Source organism: Chrysemys picta, unplaced genomic scaffold (assembly GCF_011386835.1).
Source record: "Chrysemys picta bellii isolate R12L10 unplaced genomic scaffold, ASM1138683v2 scaf615, whole genome shotgun sequence".
Classification (NCBI taxonomy): Eukaryota; Metazoa; Chordata; order Testudines; family Emydidae; genus Chrysemys; species Chrysemys picta.
In genome coordinates, this window is record NW_027053322.1 from 20,001 (window position 1) to 25,000 (window position 5,000).

Here is a 5,000-nt window from a genome sequence, read left to right on the forward strand (position 1 = left end):
GACCACAGAGGGGGGCTTAATAGTCGAGAGGGAGCAGGTCCGGGGGAGGCTTAATAGTCGTCCCCCGGCCAGTCCGGGGGAGGCTTAATAGTCGTCCTCCGAGCGCTCCAGGAGGCAGGCTTAAGAGTCGTGCTTTAAGGCCACCAGGTCAACCCGTCGAATCTACTGGGTTGACCTGGCGGCCGGTTTGCTTTCCGGCCACCAGGTCAACCCATTGGATTCGACGGGTTGACCTGGCGGCTGGTTTGCTTTCCGGCCACCAGGTCAACCCATTGGATTCGACGGGTTGACCTGGTGGCCGGTTTGCTTTCCGGCCCGGGTGTCACCCCACTCCCAGGGCAGCACGGCAGTGGTCTTGAGGACCACAGAGGGGGGCTTAATAGTCGAGAGGGAGCAGGTCCGGGGGAGGCTTAATAGTCGTCCCCCGGCCAGTCCGGGGGAGGCTTAATAGTCGTCCCCCGGGTACTCCGGGGGCCAGGCTTAATCGTCGTCCCCCCGGGCGCTCCAGGGGGAAAAGCTTAATAGTCCTCCCCCGAGGATAGGCTTAATAGGCGTCCCCCGGCCAGTCCGGGGGAGGCTTAATAGTCCTTCCAGGGGAGGCTTAATAGTCATCCCCCGGGCAGTCCGCGGGAGGCTTAATAGTCGTCCCCCGAGTGCTCCGGGGGGGGCAGGCTTAATAGTCGTTCCCCAGGCAGTCCGGGAGAGGCTTAAGAGTCATCCCCCGACAGTGTGGGTGTGGGTGTGGGCGGGGGGGAGGCTTAGCAGTCGTCCCCAGGGCGGTCCGGGGGTGGGGGGAGGCCTCAGAGTCGTCCCTCCGAGAGCCGTGTCGGCGGCGGTGGCGGGTGTCAGGCTTTACATCCAGCCTCCGGAGGGTGAGCGTCCTCGGACGCGATGCAGCCGCCGCAGAGAGGCAGCCTCCGAGGCAGGGAGCGGAGCACCGAGGCTGGGGAGTGGGGAGCAGGAGCCGGGGGGGGGGAGGTGGGGGGCGTTCAGGACAACAGGTCAACCCCCGGGAAGCGGCTGTCAAATGTTCAAAGTCCCCACTCGGCCACCAGGTCAAGCCCCGGGAAGCGGCTGTAAAATGTTCAAAGTCCCCCCCGGGACAACAGGTCAAGCCCTGGGAGGCGGCTGTCAAATGTTCAAAGTCCCCACCGGGACAACAGGTCAAGCCCTGGGAGGCGGCTGTCAAATGTTCAAAGTCCCCACCGGGACAACAGGTCAACCCCCGGGAAGCGGCTGTCAAATTTTCAAAGTCCCCGTTCGGCCACCAGGTCAACCCGCTGAATCTACTGGGTTGACCTGGCGGCCGGTTTGCTTTCCGGCCACCAGGTCAACCCATTGGATTCGACGGGTTGACCTGGCGACCGGTTTGCTTTCCGGCCACCAGGTCAACCCATTGGATTCGACGGGTTGACCTGGTGGCCGGTTTGCTTTCCGGACCGGATGTCACCCCACTCCCAGGGCAGCGCGGCAGTGGTGCTGAGGACCGCAGAGGGGGGGCTTAATAGTCGAGAGGGAGCAGGTCCGGGGGAGGCTTAATAGTCGTCCCCCGAGGACTCCGGGGGCCAGGCTTAATAGTCGTCCCCCCCCCCCCCCCCCCGGGCGCTCCAGGGGGGAAAGCTTAATAGTCCTCCCCCGAGGACTCCGGGGGCAGGCTTAACAGTCGTCCGCCCCGGGCGCTCCAGCGGGAAAGCTTAATAGTCCTCCCCTGACAGTGTGTGTGTGTGTGGGAGGGAGGCTTAGCAGTCTTGCCCCGGGTGGTCCGGTGGGGGAGGCTTAGCAGTCATCCCCCGAGGACTCCGGGGGCAGGCTTAATAGTGGTTCCAGGGGAGGCTTAATAGTCTTCCCCCGGGCAGTCCGGGAGAGGCTTAATCGTCATCCCCCGACAGTGTGTGTGTGTGTGTGTGGGGGGGAGGCTTAGCAGTCTTCCCCCAGGCTGGGTGGGGGCCTGGCGGGAGGCGTCGCAGTCTTCCCCCGGGCGGTCCGGTGGGGGAGGCTTAGCAGTCGTCCCCAGGGCGGTCCGGGGGTGGGGTGGGGTGGGGGGCCTCACAGTCGTCCCTCGGAGAGCCGGGTCGGCGGCAGTGGTGGGTTTACGTCCAGCCTCCGGAGGGTGCGCGTCCTCGGAGGCGATGCAGGCGCCGCAGAGAGGCAGCCTCCGAGGCAGGGAGCGGAGCACCGAGGCTGGGGAGAGGGGAGCAGGAGCCGGGGGCTGGGGGTGGGGGTGGGGGGCGTTCAGGACAACCGGTCAAGCCCCGGGAAGCAGCTGTCAAATGTTCCAAGTCCCCACTCGGCCACCAGGTCCACCCCAGTCTAGCAATGGGGTTGACCTGGCTGACGGCCGGTTAGTATCAAGGTAAACTCACCGTCGTCCACAGGAGGGCAGCTCTCAGGCCGGCCGGCTGCGGCTGACTCTGGGGCGGCGCCCGGTCCCGGCAGCGAGGGGCGGGGGGCGCGGAGCGAGACGGGGCTAACCGGGGGGGGGGGGGCGCCTCCTGCGACTTTGGGGGCCGCGGGTCGTCAGTGGCGTGCAGGCCGGGCCTCTCCCGGGGGATTCGGGGGGGCGGTCCTGCGGGCCGGGCGCAGGGGGCTCGGGCGAGCCCGGGCCGGTCCGCCCCGGGGCCGGGGTCTCCGCCTGCGGCTCAGGGGGGCGCGGGTCGTCGGGGGAGGAAGCCCGGGGGAGCTGCACACCGGCCCGCCAGGCCAGGCCTGGCCTGGATGGCCGCGGGGGGATTCGGGGCGGTCCCGCGGGCCGGGGGCCGGGCGCAGGGGAGGCGGGGGGTCCGAGCGAGTCCGTCCCGGGCCCGGGGCCTCCCCCTGCGGCTTTGGGGTCCGTGGGTCCCCGCTGGCGGAAGCCACTGGGAGCTGGACACCCGCCGTCCGTCCCGCCTGGCCAGGCCTGGCCTGGGTGGCCGCGGGGGGATTCGGGGCGGTCCCGCGGGCCGGCGGCCGGGCGCAGGGGAGGCGGGGGGTCCGAGCGAGTCGGTCCCGGGCCTGGGGTCTCCCCCTGCGGCTTTGGGGTCCGTGGGTCCCCGCTGGAGGAAGCCGCTGGGCGCTGGACACCCGCCGTCCGTCCCGCCTGGCCAGGCCTGGCCTGGGTGGCCGCGGGGGGATTCGGGGCGGTCCCGCGGGCCGGCGGCCGGGCGCAGGGGGTCCGAGCGAGTCCGTCCCAGGCCCGGGGCCTCCCCCTGCGGCTTTGGGGTCCGTGGGTCCCCGCTGGAGGAAGCCGCTGGGCGCTGGACACCCGCCGTCCGTCCCGCCTGGCCAGGCCTGGCCTGGGTGGCCGCGGGGGGGGATTCGGGGCGGACCTGCGGGCCGGCGGCCGGGAGGGTCCGGGCCAGTCCGCCCCATGCCCGGCGTCTCCCCCAGCGGCTTCGGTGGCCCCGGGGGGGGTCCTCCGCGGAGGAAGCCGGGTGGGTGGGGAGCCGGACCCCAGGCGCCCAGACCCGTGACCTGCGGCCGCGACCTCCGACTCGGCAGGAGCGACGAGGGGCTTTCCGGCCCGTCCCCCCCTCTCCTTCCCCCCCAGAAAAGGAGAGAGAGCTGACTCGGACCGGGAAAAGCTGCCTACGGCACCTGGGATTCCCAGGCGGTCACCCATCCAAGTACTAGCCAGGCCCGGGACGGTTTACCTTCCGAGATCGGACGGGATCGGGGGCGTTCGGTCCGGTATGGCCGTAGGCACCCGGCCCCGCGCCTCCTCGCCCGCTTTCCCCTGCCGACGCCCGGGCCTGCCGCACGGTGAGCCCCGGTCGGACTGCCCCCCCCCCTGCGGCAGGGCCCCCGTCTCTCGCGGGCCCGGTCCTTTTTTCCTTTTCGAGCTCCGGGGCCCGGGCTGGCCGCCAGAGCCCCTCCGCCCGCCCTCCCCGGCGTCGGGGAAAATACTGTCCCGGACTTCCAGTGCGCCCGATCCTGTCAGCCGGGGGGTGGGGAGGGGCAGTCCCTCGCTGCGGCCGGGGAGGGTGAGCCCAGGGCGGCTTGCCTGCCGTGCGAGGCCCCTCTCGGCCACCAGGTCAACCCCGAGTCGAAAGGGCTGAAAAATTTTCAGAGTCCCCTCCCGGGCACCAGGTCAACCCGTGGAATCGGACGGGTTCACCTGCTGGCCGGTTCGCTTCCCGGCCACCAGGTCAACCCCTAGGTTGCCGACCGGCCTACCCAGTGGCCGGTTTGCTTTCCGGCCACCAGGTCAACCCCTAGGGGTTTTAACGGGGGCACGCCCGGTGGCCTCTTTCCCGTCCGGTCACCAGGTCAACCCGGATCTCCCTCCTTCCCTGGGCGTCCCCTCCTCGGAGGCGTCAGGTTCCATTTCCCCCCCCCCCCCAGACTTCCAGGGGCCCGATCCAGTCGGCCGGGAGGCAGTCCCTCGCTGCGGCCGGGGAGGGTGAGCCCAGGGCGGCCTGGTCCATGTCTCTAGTGGGCCCGATCCTTTTTTTTTTTTTCGAGCTCCGGGGCCAGGCCCGCCCGGGCAGCCCTCCTCGGAGGCGTGGGGCGATTCCCCCCCCCCCCAGACTTCCAGGGGCCCGATCCTGTCGGCCGGGAGGCAGTCCCTCGCTGCGGCCGGGGAGGGTCAGCCCAGGGCGGCTTGCCTGCCGTGCGAGTCCCCTCTCGGCCACCAGGTCAACCGCGAGTCGAAAGGGCTGAAAAATTTTCAGAGTCCCCTCCCGGGCACCAGGTCAACCCGTGGAATCGAACGGGTTCACCTGCTGGCCGGTTCGCTTCCCGGCCACCAGGTCAACCCGTGGAATCGGACGGGTTCACCGGCTGGCCGGTTCGCTTTCCGGCCACCAGGTCAACCCGTGGAATCGAACGGGTTCACCTGCTGGCCGGTTCGCTTTCCGGCCACCAGGTCAACCCCTAGGTTTTAAGGGGGGGGGGACGCCCGGTGGCCTCTTTCCCGTCCGGTCAGCAGGTCAACCCGGATCTCCCTCCTTCCCTGGGCGCCCCCTCCTCGGAGGCGTCAGGTTCCATTCTTTTTTCCAGACTTCCAGGGGCCCGATCCAGTC

The 5,000-nt window shown here is 70.0% G+C and overlaps 1 non-coding gene across 1 annotated transcript; it reads right to left on the bottom strand.

The window, feature by feature from the left end:
* Positions 1–3,561: 3,561 nt before the first annotated feature.
* Positions 3,562–3,680, bottom strand: LOC135979010 (5S ribosomal RNA). The gene has a single exon (XR_010596343.1). It is a non-coding gene; the product is annotated as a 5S ribosomal RNA (ribosomal RNA).
* Positions 3,681–5,000: the final 1,320 nt, after the last annotated feature.